Source organism: Contarinia nasturtii, unplaced genomic scaffold, assembly GCF_009176525.2.
Source record: "Contarinia nasturtii isolate CC-2019 unplaced genomic scaffold, AAFC_CNas_1.1 Cnas_scaffold_285, whole genome shotgun sequence".
Classification (NCBI taxonomy): Eukaryota; Metazoa; Arthropoda; class Insecta; order Diptera; family Cecidomyiidae; genus Contarinia; species Contarinia nasturtii.
In genome coordinates, this window is record NW_022197640.1 from 3,142,541 (window position 1) to 3,160,955 (window position 18,415).

The 18,415-nt window shown below is 34.9% G+C and overlaps 1 protein-coding gene across 5 annotated transcripts in view; it reads right to left on the bottom strand.

Moving 5' to 3' along the window:
- Nucleotides 1-18,415, bottom strand: part of LOC116337842 (cyclin-dependent kinase 14) — a 160,504-nt gene that overhangs the window by 49,601 nt on the left and 92,488 nt on the right. The window lies entirely within an intron of this gene.

Genomic DNA, 18,415 nt, shown 5'->3' on the forward strand with positions numbered 1-18,415 from the left:
TAGTCGATCATTAAATGGCCCCGTCCAAAAGAATGTCAAATGTGTACAACCGGAAATGACACCGTGTATGCAAATACACGTCCATTTTATATACATATATATATATTGATTAGGGCAAAATTCATTGGTTTGGACACTTTTTCACCAACACACATACACACACATGATTGCAATCAATTACTTTCATAGACCACACATGTTTTTGAACCCTTTTTATTTATACGAAAATGCAGACGAAATCTCTTATCTGTAAATCAGAATCGGTTTGGATGGTAGTTTTTAATATGCAGGGGTAATCTAGAGCATTGTTGCATCGAATTCATTTGGAATTTGAATATATTTATTATTTTCATTAAAATTGAATGTTGACTGCTGAATTTGACTCAAATACTATTGAAATATAAGATATTGCTCATCTTCTAGCTCCATGAAAATGTACAAACCCTTTCGTTTGCATTTTCGTTTTAACCAAACATAATAAATATTTTATTTTGGCCATTGTGTGTCTGTGTGAGAAAGAGAGAGAGAGAGAGAGAGAGAGAGCTTTGTGCAGTTATTTTTATCGTGTGAGAAAGAGTGACATTTTGCTATATGTTCATTGCATCTGAAATGTTGCGACACGGTGCTATGACATCTCTCTACTATCTCTTTCGACATATCTGTGTCTGTCTCTCGTGTGCACGCCACTTTATTTAACGACCGGCATCACAAGATGAATGGGGGGACCAACCAATCGCAAGCACGTCCTAATCAAGACCGAATAAATCATCTAAAACATTACACACAATATCAAATTTATGGTAATTCTAATGAATTTCATTTCGAATGTATAGCATCACCGATATTACAATGCATTTGCATATTTATAAGCATGCGGCAAACCAGATGAGAATGGGTCGGTAAAAAAGAGACATGCATTTAAAATGCGTGCACCATACACCGTACGTCACCGGCTAGCATAATCTTAAGCGTGACACAGCAGCTCTCAAAAATGAAACGGGAAACACAAGCATATATAGCGCAAATTATGAATTTCCCCTTGGATTGAAATCTTCGATGGCACCAACCAAGACGAAATGAAGTATATGTAGAATGGAGACGTCGTCAAAAGCATCGAAATAAATTCAGCGATGCGATGCGATGTGTTTAGTATAATAAGAAAATGCAATACCGCAACGCGGTAACATTGGTCGTATTTATATAATTTATTTTGTAAATTTAATTTAACCACTGTGTCACTTTGACTATTTTTTTTGTTTCTCTTTTCCAAATAAAGCTGAGAAAATGCATGCCCCGAATACTTTTTGAATTGCACGGTTAGAGAGTCGATGTTCGTATCTTCTGCATCGAGTTTGTTGACACGAGGTTTTGCATATTTAATCTGCATTGTACATCAAACATCGATTCAGTGTGATGATGATCATCCTTACTACTGTCACAACATATTTTATAGCCATTCCTTGAATCACAACCAACCCAAACTGTATACGCCACTACAAAGCTTACTTTTATTATAGTCCAATATAAAGCAATATAATTTTGGCATAAAATGCAACGTGCGAAAGTCGATGGTCGACTTAAATTTGCCGCATACAAGTTATCGGACATAATGTTGTATGCGTGTACTTTATAGCGGATGCGAATTGAATCCATTGCCATTGGACTGGTTTGATAGCACGAAAGAAAAAAAAAGGTTCGACCGAATAAACAAGAAAATAAAATACACATAGAGTACGAGTGAAAGGGAAAGAAAAGCATGATGTGGCTAGCTTAGTGGTGGTGGTGAAATGGAGCAAAATTTATGATCGCTATGTGCATGATGTTATTCACTGCGACCATTTCATTGCATAGTGCATGTGTCAAGCCACTCGAAACACATGAATGTCGGATATTATTCAATTTCATTTGGTTTCCGTGCTCCATTAGTCGCTTTTGAACTAAATACGAACGCCTTCATTCTCATCGTCTATATTTTTCGATTGCATGCACGAGACACAAACTCATATAGACACAGTTAAAGCGAAAACAAAACACATATACCTTTTAGAGAGAAAGAAAGTACGAAAAATAATCGAAAAGAAATGCCAATAGAAATATCCGTCCCATCGGAATCCAGTCAAATTGAGAAGAAGAAGAAACCGAATGGATGATGTTCGTTAAAGTGGTTCGATCCATATAATTTACTGCAATTCCTTATTGGACTATATTTTGTCCATTGAATGGCAGCACAGACACATCATAACTGATTGAATTGCACCAATGGTAATGGAAATTGTCGAATTGGTTAAAAAGCTCATTCTATAGCCGCTTGATTATGGTCTATGAAAATTGAATTCAATCATTGAACAAATGAACGAATCGAAACGACAGGTTTGTCAATATGATTAAATGAATCATTATATTGAATTGTTCCAACCAAAATTATGGTTCACAAATCGAATCGGTATGATATAATTATGGTTTTTGCTAATAACCAAGCAGCGCAAATAATCGATCAAATTAGTAGTTCTCTGAAAAGATTCAATGTTGATTTTTAGTTTTTGTATTTATGTAGTGTGTGTACAAATGGAAATGCATTGTTAAAAAGTTAAATTGGCTTCATTGATTATTGAATGATTGTGCGTGTGCATAATTGTAGTAAAATGTATGTAAATTTTTAAATGAAAGTCCTCAGAGAATTCAGTTTTATATGCAATAGTTGTTCAACCACTCATTGATTTCAATCAGGGTGGTGCTGGTGCGAAAAAAAGGAGAAATAAATTGGGTCAAAATGAACGATAGCTTAAAAGCTTTGTTCCAAAGTTAATTTTTCCATTAGGTAATTTAAACTTGAAGATGTACTTCTCAATATCCTAAAAATGGAAGTCATACATAAATAATGTTCATAAATCATAAATTTTAAATGTTCTATTATATTATGCAAATCTTGTATGGAATATATAATGTTTGATTTGCTTTCTGACAAATTTAATTTTACTTTCAGCAAAATCGATAAAAAAATGTCCGACATCTCTTTATCTCGTTCTCAATTTCAATAAATATCAAAAATCCGCATTCACCATTTATATTTGTGAGTTATAAATTTGAATATGTTCATTCAAATGTGAATGAAAAAAATAGAGTTCACGAAAAATTCGAATAGATAAAAGTTGATCGGTCTTAATGTATTCATCGCAGAGCTCGTACAATTTTATCGAGAGTAAATTTTGAAGAAAAGAAAAGTATAAAAATATATTTTATAAAATGCCAATATGAAATGGTTGCATTCTCAACTATTTGCAAATGTGAATATGCGGTTTTCAGTCATTAATTAGTGACAGTGACGCTATCGTTTCTCACGAGATTTTCGTATTCCATATGAATGGTATTTCGTTGGCTAATGTATACAAATATCCATCCCACAGGCGAACAAACTTTATCGTTTACCATTCGATTTTATGAATGGAACGTGTTTGGTAGCACCATATCATCCATGTTAAAGTGCAAAAGCACTCACCGATGAAGTACAAAAACACACACACACATGTGAGAGAGAGAGACAATGTTATTGGATGCCAATGCACGATTTTACATGCAGAATGCGAAAGGTAGCACTTAATGGTAATATTTTGATAAGCGCGTTGTATTTACGCGAGCTCATTCGCTAACTTCGTTGAAGATAAACATGTGCATTTTTATGCGGTAACATTAGTGGCAAAGGTATGACTATGTTTTATCGAAATGTGTACCATCACAGTACACACATTCACTCAACTTTAACACCACGAACTGTGTCAATTAAACGAAAAGTGTATGTATATATGTCAGATTCATGCCAGAGAACATGTGAGAAGAGTCTCGTCCGGACGTTTCTCAATTTTAATTAAAATGTATTGACCCAATTAAATAATGGCATATGTTTCTGGTGTGTACGTTATTCCGTTTCCAAAAAGCGGTTATATAATCATTATAATCATCTTAGGGTAACAAATTAATGACAATGAGGTTGCCAATTAATTATTTCACATGAAATGCATCATTTTAAATTGAAATTTTATTCATATATTTTTGAATGTAAAATTTTAACATTTCTGATAAGTAAATATCCTTAAACAAACACTCTTGTAACACTCGGTGAATGCTAAAATTTATGCCGCGATATTTTTGATTAACGGCCTTAATAGTTTTGTAATTTTAGTTATGTAAATGAAAACGGTCCGACGCCCGTGTTAAACAACAAATTCCAACTGTTTACGAACATTTTTCCAGCCAAATAACAAATGCAATTTTACGAAAACCATTGCATCCTTTTGGATAAATTGCTTACGCTCGGTCGAAATTGTATATAAAGTTTAAGACTATTTTGAAGATGATCCATTAAAAATTGTTGCTATAAAATAAAGTCACATAAAATTGAAGTAACTTTGTTTAAAATGCACTACACTTGCACTTTATGCACAACACTTTTTTTCTTATTCGTTTCTTCTGCATCGTTTCTCTTCAGTTTTGTAGTTATAATACAAAAAAGGCTACAATTTCATCGAAAGATCGTAAAAGTCGAAGTTTGGGTATAAGATACGCGTGAACAAGTGCACACTAACTTCAATTTGTTGTTGTATCTTGAGTGGAACAGTTGCAAAGTGTGCCGATATAAGGGGTTTTTCTTTGGCCGACATGCGTTCGAGTGACAATAGTAAAAGTTTTCACAATTACCGCCCTAAAACATACTTCAGGCGAATGGACAGACATTGGATAAGACATGAGTGAAACGATGACAGACGAAATTGAAACTAATAACTCACATTTTGATTTTGAATTCTTTTCATTTGACGCTGTCTCACCACATTTAACGCTGTCTCACCATAAAAGTAGAAGAATCGACTCTGACCGCTCAACTCAGCAATTTCATATTGAAAATGCTTTCAATTTCTTGGTATGCGTAACGCAAAAATGTCGCTATTTTGTTTTGCAATAAAACACTTTCAATGTAACATTGTTTTCGTTGAACCGTTCTGAGTTGGAAATGGTATAATTCAAAACAAGCAATTTAAAAGCCAAATTTCAATGGCACCCAAAGAGTTAACTTTTAATTTGAGTGTGTCATAGAGGTAGAATTCAATTTATAGACGCTCACTTCTTCTATTCCCTTATTCCTTTCAATGCCACTCATCAATTTTGAAAATTATTCTGTTTTGGACAATTAAGAGAAAAACTTTGACAATGCAACTTTTTCAATAGCTTTTACAACCGTGAAGTGTACAGTTGAGTTTGCACCATCTCAGTTCGTCAACGAGCTTCAGACATGCGAGATCTTTTAGCTCTGACGAAATGAACGACAGACATCTCGTCATTAGACGTAAGAGGTGCATCTTCAGTTTATAACAGAAGAAAAAAAGAGTACAGTAGAGGAATCATTATCATTCATTACAATCGCCTGAAATGCCGTCGAGACCTGTTTTCTAGTAAAGAATCAGTCAGTCTATTGGTCGTTTGATTTTGAAATAAAGAGCATATTATTATTATTGTTGTGTTAGCGATATATGCCATTTGCAGTGCATTGCTTTTTTCCTTTGCTCTTCCCCTCTCTTGCTCCGTAGTGCAATTAAATAAAAAGCACCGAAACAAATGTATTTTTTTTGAGGCAATTCATAAACGCAATGCTATAAAATACTATAGGCTTCGTTGCGCTCATTCTCCACTCTTCGTTTTTATTTCTCAAAGTCTGAAAGTGCTCTTTTTTTTATTGCCGCAATCTCTTATTCACATTTCTGTTTCATTCGTATGGTCTTAATTATGGAATATTTTTCAAATAAAAAACATATTTAGAGAGTGAGCCACTCTCATGCGCATTTAAGAACAATTCAAGCGCTGTATTTCACACTCCACGGCAACAGCATTACCAATGGAACCAAAGGATGCTTTATGATTTATTTTATATACTTTTCATTTATTTGCTTGCACATTCAAAACTACGACGCACATGATTCGTAAAGGAGTGTGTACCAAAAGCACTGTGATAATCTTCAAAGATTCTGCAGGCTACGGAGAATTTTAAAAAATGCCATAGGCTGTCGATATGAAATGAGAGCTAAAAACATTTATGCATCACATGAGGTAATTACAGACTTTTGCGTGACGTATATTTTGAGAGAGAGAGAGAGAGAGAGAGAGAGAGAAAACAAAAGTGCAAAGCAAACGTTATGTTCGTGATTTTTGTGCTATTCTTCGCTGTATTTATACTGCCGAATCACTTTGAAATGTGTTTCGAGTGTTAATTATCACAATGCTTGGCAACAAATTCCATATTATTCAATGGAATTCATATGTACTGTGGTGAAGCGACATTTTCGTTGAAGCATTCTGGATATACGTTTCCTTTTATGTTAACATTTGTTTGATTTAATAAAAATAGATGCTATAAGAGACAGAGACAGAGACAGAGAGAGAATCTGCCATTGATAAAATCTGAGATATTTTGATGCATCCCAGTCGAAGGGGTTGGCAGTAAAAATACATCGTACTAAAGGATGCTTAATTAAAATGAAATACAAATTAACGCCACTTTTGAACTTAATTTAATGTGTGCGAATGGTTCTGTCAGTCATTGGTAATGTAAGATGACTGTTTTAAGCATTTATTTTCATTCCAGCATGACAAGTGTTATATTTAATTTCAAAAGCTGTTTTTATATTCGAGGCGGTTGGCTTTTTAAAAGCCAAGTTTTTTTTAGTTTCGAATAGAAAAGGTGAATTATAATGAGGATATGTGCAAGGTTAATTACGACGTGCGGTATGAAGACGTTTTGAAACAACAAAAGAAATGATGAACATACAAAATTGAAAGAAAAAGAAAAAAGTTACAAAAAAAAAATTCGCGACACGTTCTCAAATAAAGTTAATGACCTGAATGGCGAAAAATTGCCCGGATCAAAGAGATATCCGAAAACAATTGTTCTATTTTGGGATTGTGCACTGCAAGTGGTGACTTGGCCACTGTTGACTTTCTAATCCAATAATGATCTGATCGGTTGCTGCTGGTTACCAGACATACGTCATACAGTCTAATTCATGTGTGTGTCTCAATCACCGATAGCTGGAATGAATGCAAAACAAAATGAAAAGAGAACAAGAACGCTATATCTCTAAACCGAACCAGCAATTATACACATGCCATGAAATCGATGAATAAAAAAACGCAAAATCGGATTACATTTTCCACAATATTCTTTTTCCCCAGAGGAAATAATTTAGACACCATCGAAACGAGAGCGCGCGCGCTCGAGTGCCAGTGAATGTCATGGATTTACTTTGCCTGTTACCACTGTGCTGAATACGAGGGTATAATATAGTAGCTTGATTGCGTCCGTTCATTAGACAAATGCATAATTGCTTTGTCATACGCTCTGAATTAGAGTGCTTAAATGAAATTGTATTTCCTCGTCGTTCATTCATTTATTTATGTGATGAATATTTTTTCGAAGCATTGATTAAAAATTGATTATCGAATGTGCGAGCATAAGCATAACAAATGAAAAAGCCACATTTGGCTTGATCAGATCAATGAATTAAGTGATTATATTGCGAAGTGCAAAAGCAACAAGAAAATTGTATTGTTTTCTGAACACATCATCATTGACGTTTATCTTCAGTGTTGACGATGCAATAAAGCCCAAGATTGAATAATGATTACGATTATGACTTAATTCCAAAAATGCAACACGAACGTATCTCATTCACCCTCCCCCATACGCGCGCACACACACACTTTCAATGTTACAACCGAAATCCGTTTTCGACCCCATCCCATCGAGAGGGGATCGTATGAAATCTATTTGGCATTTTGTTTTCGTTCTCAATACTATGTGTACTGATTCAAACAAATGATAAGCACAACTCATCACAGACACGAAAAAACGGCGACTAAACAAAAAAAGGAGACCTCTCGGAAATACAGAAATAATCACGTTGATTTAAGCGTACAGACACAGGGACAAAGAGTGTATCGACCGCGAGGGGGAGTTCAATGTCAAAATGCATATTCGACGGATTATTTCAACTGTTACCATTTGCTTGTGTTATCATCACACCGAATTTGAGTGCGGGTATGAGCGCGTCTGTTCGATATTACTGTCGTTAATCATATCCATGGGTTACGTAAAATGCTAAACCATTTCGTTCTAATTGCTTGCAGCGTACGCGCGCGTTCATTCATCTCATGGGGTTGATGTTTTGCAATAAAGATTTACCATTACCAAAACGTAGTCGCACAGAAAAACAAAATCCACTTCGCCTACGAAACAATTTTTTTTGTTTTATTTTAAATGAAAATTTGACTTTCATCTAGTGGAGTGTGCGTGTGTGTGTGCGTGTGTGTGTGTGTGTGTGATGGGATGATGCTTCACAATCCACCTCGGGCAATGTTTACGAAGAACCGAATACGAACTGAGAAAAAAACACACGACTTTTCGTTTATATTATTAAGGGATTTTAAGCGATATCACCGTAATCATCATTATCATTTGCGTTCGTTGTTGTTTTTTTCTTCTTACTCTTTGTTTTTATTTCATTTAGCTGAAAAAAGGTGATGGAAGTTCACTTTTGATAAATGCGGCTTGAGCCCGAACAATGATTTGGATTAATGCTATTTATGTCATTAAATGTGTGGCATTCATCATCATTTTCACGTAATTTTGATGGGATCGTCATTTGCATTTGTCTTTTGTCTTAACAAACGAAAGAAAAAAAATTGTATGTCATGAAAATGCGCAGAGGGTGTCGAATGTCGAATGACGGAATGTATCATTTTTAAGTGCATCTCATTTTCAAAGACACTCTCAACGTTACCTGAATAAGATCGATTTTCACAATTATTAAGATCGATTTTATAAATAAAATGCAAAGCACTTCGTACTCATTTATCATCGAAACGAAAATGCGGTAAAAATATGATATTTCATTCTCTTGAACACTATATGTGTATTCTTGATTCACCCTGTACACCATCATAGATGTAGTGAGTAGAGAGCGCTGGGATGTATAACACTTTTTAACAATTTCATTATAATATGTCCACACATAAATTCGAAATCAACAAAACAGACACACATTTTCGTCCGTGCCAATGTGCCATGTATCACAAACGAGAAAAACTCTTTCATGTACATTAAAATATTCGAAATATGATTGCATTTTTGTCGTCAACATTCAAACCAACCCAAGAATATTTCATTTCATTTTTTGGAGTGTTTGTCACATATGTGCAAAACCATGTTGTGGTTTATTTGCTTTTCTTTGGCCGAAACAATATTTTTATTTGATTTTTAACTACATTCGTTGCGCGTATACGGGCAACATCAAAAGACTAAATTTTGTGGGGTTCAAGCTCGTCACTTGATGAAAAAATATTCACTTGAGATGAAATAACAAAATAGATGAAAAAAGAGAAAGAAAAAAAAAATGAAATATGATATCAACAAAAGAGGAAGACGAAGAGAGAAAAAAATTCCAAAATGTATTGTAGTATAAATAATTTATGCAAATTTCGAATTGTGTTGAAATCATAGAAAGTGTAAAATAGAGCAGTCGCATCAGCAAGCAGTAGCAATTCGGCCGAATGAGCAAAGATGTTGTATCACTACGCACCCCAATTTGTGTCATCAATACGACTGTACTTGTGAGTTTTTGCATTTGTATGCGGTGACACCACCGCCAGCGACTGAAACAATAATATTTTCATTGCCATTTTCCTAATCGCATGGGATTTCGTAGTTGTAGCATGTAGCACGATTCTTTCTGAATTTCATCGCTCGCTCCCGCGTTATTTCTGATATTTTCCATTTCTTCCTCTTGCATTTGCTCACTCCTTCTTGTTGTGAAAGACTCCATTTGAGGCTATCGTTAGTTTTCAGCACATATCATCGTTAAATAAAACCATCTATGCCAATTATATTTAAAAGTATGCACGTAATTCTCCCTCGAGCATACAAAATGTTGTGAAACCGTTACAGCATCCCCCATTTAAATATGTTTATCGCAGTAATATTTGAAAATGTTTGACTACATTTTTTTTTATTTTCAAAATAAAATGAGCAACAACAACAACAAAAAAATGCAAAACCGAAAGCAATGCCAATGGCGCGAAAAAGATGCAACGCCAATGAGAGACGGCCATCGAGCGAACGAAAGAGCGAGATATGTGTCGCACATGGTGAAAAGTGCAGAGCACGCAAGCGTTTGGTCGTTTCAACTGAGTGCACTTGGCAATGGATGATGACAATTTAAAAAGAAAGCATAATGCAGATTATTGCTGATAATATAGTTTTTATTATCTCGACGCGTGTAATAGTCTTAGGTGGATTATTCTCAAATGCTGTTACAGATGTATACATCTGGTAATGTATGAAGCGACATTTTCTTCTTTGCATCCTCTATTCTTATTTTTATCATCCAACAAAGTTCATATTATTTTGTGTGTGTTTGAGCTCATCAAAATGAAAATTTTCTGTTACTTCCGTTTCACAGACAATATTGAATAAGTAAGTGAGTGGGAAAGAGAAAGAGGGGGAGAGACGGAGCATATTCAGTGAAGCATGCAAAATAAATGGCAAAACAAAAACTCAAAATAATTTATTTATTTATATTTGCGTGTATGATGTGTGGTGTACCAAATCCATCTGTTTTATGGGTATAAATGTAACTGAATCTCTATGTTGAATGCATGTGTATGTTTTGCATCAATTTAATTGAAAATGTGTACAACAATTCTGATTTGCAGGCTCAAAGGATATGAACGAAAAATCCCCTCTGTACATATTATTATTCAAAAGTATTTGACAGAGGAGGATATAGAACCGGGGTCCAATGGATTTGATGCACACATTCCCATTACATTTATTAAATGCGTGTAATGTGTAGTAACATCTATGCATTTGTCCCATTAACTATTGAAAGGAGTTTTGTGCACGAATTGAGTGTGTTTATGTCTCTGTGTTTGCATGTGATTTCAATCAATTTGTAAAAATCTATTTGTGTTGATTTCGGAGTGAATCAAACTGAAGGAAAAAGATAAACATCAAAGCAAGAAAGGACACGAACTCTTTTAATTCATCAATGGAATGGGTAATCAAAGATTTCGAATTCTCGTTAGCTAAAATAAACAATGGTCCACTGTTTTATTCGCTCCCTTATTCTGTTTTTTATTTCTTGCCCTTTCGCTTCCCATATTTCTTTTCCTCTCTGCATTTGTCGATATATTGGTGTCGTTGTGGGCACTCTTCTTTTGGTGATCCTGAATAAACCCTTTGGCATTTATTTGATTATGAATTGGTCACTGAACCGAATGAATATTGGAGTGAATGTAAAACACATACCTCATGTGAGTGTGTGTGAGTGTGGATTTGTATGTATTTAAATGAACGGTCCAGTTAATATTTGCAGTTATGAGACTTTCTCTTGGCAATCACATAAGATCCAATCTCGGATGATAAACTCTCCGTTTCTCTCTCACACTCTTCCATCTCGATTTTGTGTTTTATGCATTAACGTAGAATGTAGTCGTATTGCCGCACCAAAAATAAATTTATTCTTTGAAATTCTCTCTTGATTACATCTCTTCTCTCTCACACATACACACAATCTTTCGACTTTGTTTTGATTGTGTTTATGTTTGGTTATTTGCGTCTCTCTCTCTCTCTCTCTCTCTGTATATACAATTTTATGCGCACATTTTACCAACGATTTCTCTGTATTTAAACAATGCATACGGTAAATTGAACTCGGGCCAATGGCAATAAATTTTACTTTGAAAATCAGTTAAATACAATTGATATTGTGTTTACATTTGCTTTAATTCGCTGTTCTTAGCCATTGGAATACGTTTTATTCTGTTGTTTTTTTTCTTCTTCGATGCCATTCGATTCATTGCCATTTGATTTTGCATTTCAAATACCGAACGAATCTATTTGCCAATAAGTGCGTAAACAATGCTGGACCGATGACGCCAATATACTTCGTGTCCCTTACGGACACATTCTCTCTCTGTCACTTCACTCTTCTTTTCTGGTCTGAACGGGCAAAAAAGGATTAATGCATAAAATCAACAAATCGGTTTTATATCGAAGCGAATTTCATAATGACACGCGAATGAGCGTGCGCGAGCGCGTCTGAGCGTCAAGGGAAAACGTGAAGTGCCTTTTAAAGCAAATGAATGCAATTTGAAAATGAACGAGTGCGAATAGAGTGGGGTGCGTTTTGTAATCTACTTCAGCGTTTCCGTTTTAAAGAGTTTTCGTACGTGCAATTGTGTCGTGCATTCGTTTTGTGTGTTAATTTCACATCTCGCCATCTTGATAAAATATAAGTGATATTCCATCGGGTAGTTGGAAGTTGAAAGAAAACAAAACTCATTTGATGACACGCTGTATTTCTATCACACTTTGCTTGAATATAATTTTATGCATGCAAACATTTGCAAAACAACAAAACCAAGCAAATCGTGCTTCGATGGTAATATCGTCATCGCACAACATCTCGCCGGCCACTTCAATCGTCACGGACCAAATAAATGGTGTGATGATGACGATGCTTGCACATTATCGCTGTTTTCAGTTTCGCCTTCAGTTTATTTGATTCCATTAATAAGTGGTCTGCATTAAAAATTCATTTAAATTTAATGTTTAAAATCACACCATGAAATTAAATTGGATTGTTAAATCTTACGCTTCCATTTCGAAATATTTTCACTTCTAGATGACTCCCGATGCATGTAAACAATTTGTATAATACAAACAACAATCACAACGATAACAAATCAAAAAATAATTATGTTAGCGCATAACTTAACGCCATCAAAGCATTGATGTTTTATGTTTTTGATATTTTGTATTATGTATCAAGCGATCTCATCATTTTCAGTCTCACTCTCAATAAACATCTTTCTACGATCATTAAATTATATTATAAAGTTACTGATGCACTTAACGCAATTAAATTGGTGCAACTATCAATTTGAAAACACCGACCAATGGCGAGCTTTTCGCTAAAAGTTACACGCTCGAATATCACATATTTATGTATAGAAAATCGTGTTTATTTTCATTGACACGGTCATAACAATTGAGAAAAAATAACGTATACACATAGAAAACCCAGCTCGTTAACTTTCACGCCAATTCATTTCCAAGGGTTAACAATTCAAAAGCGAACATTTATGAGCGCACATAAACATGAATAAAATGGCACTGAATGGTCTATGCAGCGCAGACGTTTCACAATGAACTTGCATCTTGTCGTGCTAATTGCAGGAATATAAAAATGGGTAGAAAAATATATTGACCATTTGGCATCTCACACAATTATGCGGTACATAAAATAGAAGCATGATACACGTCAGGCACACAATTTTTCATTGACTTCAAAATTCAATTATATGGTGGCTGTTTTTTTCTTCATAATGGCCAAACATAAACAAACACACGTACGTTTGGACAATTGACAGGAGGAAAATCAATAGAACAGACTTTCGTAGTACAATTTCAATGTGAATAAAATGGCATGAATGTGAACATAAAAACCGAAACTTTATTGCATGTGTTACACGACACATTCCCATTTCGATTTGAAAATTGTACAATCGCCGCCACATGTGCAAGTGTTATCAATAAAGTTTTATACCTTACATCTCACATACGAAAGTATCAAACACCACACACAACCCGAAAAAGAATGCATACCAATTTTTCAATACGTATTCAGTTTTATAGACTTGTACGAACTACAAAGCGACCATAAACTTTTGATTCGACAAATGAAAATAATAATAATAATAAAATGAATACGAAATGAAATGGCCAACAAAATGACACTGAAATCTTTTTCCATGAAAGAAATCTCATTGCTAAAATGAGATAACATTAAAATTTGAACATCATTTGGTTCAGTTTAATCAAAAGTTGATTAAATATTTGAATCCGTTATTGATTTCTCAACATATTGAATGAATCAATCACATTTCTTCAATTGCATTTCTTAATTAGTGTCGCATCATTTTTTATTCGTTGATTTAGTGATTTTCTCATCGTTAAGTCAAGAAAAGTAAAGTAACATGCCATACTGTAGAGAATTTGCCTCTATAGAAATTGGTGTTCGCCACGATAAGCTCTTTTTTCAGCGATCTTTTCTTTTCTCAAATAAATTTTCGTTATAGCATAGCCATGGTTTTATTGGAAGAGTTTTTTATTTGGTATGCGCCACACAAACACATACAAACAAATGAGAGTTCCAAAATGGAAAACGAAAAACAAATTCAATTTAAATTCCATTATGATATGACGTCCGTATTTTCCTCGTCGTTTTTTTCTAACTCTCTCACCGTTCAATTCGATGCCGTATGTTTGCCATGACGAAATCGAAGTAAATTCAAAATAAATCAATCTCAAATAAAAAAAAACCGTCGCAGTCGAGAAAAAAAAGACAAACACATACCGAAATTGGAATAAAGAAAAAAAATCAGCACCCAGAGACGAAAAAATAATTTCGAAAAGAATTTTTCGTATTTGAATTATAAATGAATGAGGAATCACACTTGCAAACACATCAAAATATCACGCAACACGATATGGCCCGAAGCAAATAGCAAAAAGCAAAAATGTGTCGAAACTTTATTCTTCAAAATCGTGTTCCTTCACTCTCCCGCTCACTCTCTCGTTCCGTGTATCGAAGTTTGTCGTTTTACTTTTGCATTTCGCCGACAAACATTACATGTGAAAAGTTTTTCCTTTTTCATTCCGTGTTTTCCTTTTTTTGTATCTGTTTTATTCTCTCATTTTCTTACTTTTTTGCTTGAAAAACTAACTGTCTATTTTGGATATCATTTCTGTCCTTGCATGCATATCGAAACCGCTTCGAACCGAATCGAACTGAATCGAACCAAACGCAACAGAGTTCGCTCATGTTTTCATTGAATCAAATGCGTAACACACTCACGACAGAGACCCGATACGAAAAAAAAGATGTAACGTTACATTTCTTGATCCATATTATATTATTCCACATGGAATTGCCACCGTCCCCCGTTGCCCGGTCCTCTCTCTTTCTCACACTCTCTCTCTCGCGCTTGATCTCACACACACACACTCTCATTCTTTTCATCCTTTTTGTATGCATTACACAAAGCAAAGGAGACACCACTTACAACTAGGATGTATTTATTATTATTTTTTTCCTTTTCATTTGAAGAGTATTTGTGCACGTCTCAACGGTACATTCTCATTGTGTAATTTTCATTTTATTTTCGTCAAGATATGAACCATTCCGGTGTACAAGACGGTATATACATTACTTTGGTAGTTGTCTCTTATGTAAACTCATTGGCCGGAAAATCACAACGAAACACTATTGACTTACAGATACATGGTATACACGCTAAGCGTTTTAACAAAAGTGAGATTAAACATTTGACTCGACATTGTCGTTTTCCCCTTTTGAGGCCTCCTCCATTGTTGCTGATTCATTTTAAATTAATAGTCGATTTCGACCATGGCTTGTGTGTGTGTATATTTTGGGGGGTGACTAGAGAGACGGCGACCATGCCAACAAAATCGTACACACAAAAACTTCACATATTCGATAGCATTATTTCCATTCATAAATAGAACAAATTGGAAGCGAAGAAGTAGAAAAAGAAGTATGTGTGATTAATCGTTTTTCATTTATCGATTTTCCGAATGCTATTTTTTTCGTCTCTCTCTGTGTGGGTTCATGTTATATTCAAAGCGTTTTCCATCTTATGAATGAGAAAAGAACGGATATTCAGGTCATACCTGTCGCATGTATTTACGATTTATTTAACTTTTTCGATGCATTTAAAATGACGAGAATGAACAACAGCTGTTGTTGAAGTAGCTCCATTCGTGACCGAATAATTTAAAGCGATTGTGTATGTATGGCGATCGCGTATTGGAAAAATTGTCCGACTCTGCAGATCTATCTTCGTTTAGATTAATGTTCGTTTCATCGTTATTTCGATATCTGCATACGTATGCAGTGTCTCGACGCCAAACGGTGTTCAGCTATCAGCATTCAAGCCATTAATAAAATATTCAATTTCAACCGTTGACACGTGCACAAAATCAGTCCATTCGAAGCAAAAGTTTTTCCCATTTTACACCGTTTTGCCCATGAGCATTGTAATGATATGAAAATATGTGATAAAAATGGATGTTATTTTTCATCGATAATTTTTCAAAGAAGCAAAGCCCCAATCGACATCCTTTTGAAATGTGCAAATGATTTAGTAGCGGTAGTTTGTGTCAAGTTTACTGTAATAAATGTCCATATTCGTTAATGTATTCAAAATACAAGCCGTTTCGTACCATCTTGATAAGTTGCCATTGATTGTTCACCGTTGTTCCATTCTGACATTGTTGTGAACAAATGAAAACGAACGTGAGACCCGAATGATGAATCAAATCGAATGAAAAGTACAAAGAATGGTAGAAATAAATAAAAGTGAACAGAGACACTTTTATTATTGTGTGTGTGTGTATGAGTGCTTGCGAGTTAGCATTTTCAATGACACTTTCCAAAAGTAGAACCGAGCATAAGGTACACGGCCGGTATAAAGTCACACATTGTATATTCCTGTCCTTCATCAAAATGATTCAATTCATTATTCATAAAATTTGGTGTACACTTTCCCCATTCAACGCATACATTCACATATAAAAAGACATGTACGTGAAAGTATTGACGCAGTCTCACCCTATGTCTATGTTAACGCACCACACTAAACGGTTTTCAACATTTTGCCCATTTCGTTTTTCCTCGTCACTGTTTCATTTATTCTAACTCCGAATATATTTGAATTAAATGTAAAATTGTTTGCACCAACCGAAATTCTTTGAACGCATGTGACATAATGTGCGATTTAGTGGCCTGATACATACAATGACAATTATTGACAATCCAAAATCCTACGTAGACTGGCGGCGAAGCAAACTTGATGTGGCTTCAGAAACTTTTTCCATGAGAATAGGCCAGCTGCATTCTCTAAGCACTCAAATAAAACATATTCCCCATATATTGTTCCATTTCCATTTGATTTTCATTCAATGTATCGACAACGAGAGAGAAAGACGAAGAAAAACAGAAAAAAGAGAAGGAGCACATTTTTTCATTGAGAAAATTTGTTCAAATGTATCGAATTAGTTCAAAATTGTTGAAAACACGAAGCCAAGCGACAAGATCTATTGTCCTCTTATGCAAGAGCGCGCGAATAATTTAGGGGCCCACAACCAATAAAAATGACAAAAAATTGTGTCTACATGCATGTACTATTATGCAGCATTACATTATTAAATTGTGTGAGAGTGGGTGCGCTTGGAATGGGCATCTGATTTCTAATATGAGTAAAATGAATGGTGGTTCAATGGTGTATGTGTGAATGTGTACGGGGAGTGTATCAAATTTGGAATGAAAATTTTTATTTAGGGTGGTCGACGACACTACAGTACAACATTTTTTTTTTCAATTCCATGCAAACCAAATAAATTTCCATGCACATGGATATAGCGTATAGGTTCTAGTTTTGTGAGTTTTTCACGCAATTCAAAAATGTTGGGGTTGATTGCAAACAATCAAGCATTACGTTGCGTACAATGTACGGTGTATACTAGCAATAATGTGTGCACACAAACTCTCATACGTACTCGCATAATACGCATTAATTTGGGCAAGTGTGTGCGCTAAGAATCAAACGGAAAATGAAAATGGCATGCGAACGACATGCTGACAACGATTTTCAACACATTAGCATGTGAATTCAAGCAAAAGGCAAGTGAGAGAAAATTCACTTATTCTCTCTCTCTCTCTGCACCAACCAAAATCGAATGAAATGAAAAGCCATTTCTCTTGCATTTCCACCAACTATGGTTCAGAGATGCTGTCTAACTTTATTGTTCGATTGTTATAAAATGCACAATGGTACACACAATCGGTTGAATTGTTGATTTTGTGTTCGTTTTTTCGTCGTCACAGTTGTCGATACCAATGCACAGCATGTTAGCGCTGATGTCATTGCCACACTACCAAAAAGGTCAATATCACCCGTAAGAATTCAAAAGTATAAGAGCATACACTTCTTGGTGGTGAAAACAGCAACAAAGGATAGCGAAAGTGTTTATGACAAATAAATCGAATCGTAAAGAATACTAATACAGTGCGAATATACAGCGACAATGAATGAAAATGATATGGAAATCATTTGGCCATCCAGCGGGGTGATTGTCAAAGTTGAACTGCATTTTAAAAAGCGAAGTTGTAAAGTTATTAGTGTACGATTAGGGTAAATCACTTGCTAATAATGTACACGTCGAGCTGGAAATGGCCACGGAAATTGCGGATTTTGGCAGTGACACTGCGAGAATAAGAAAGCGGGTGAA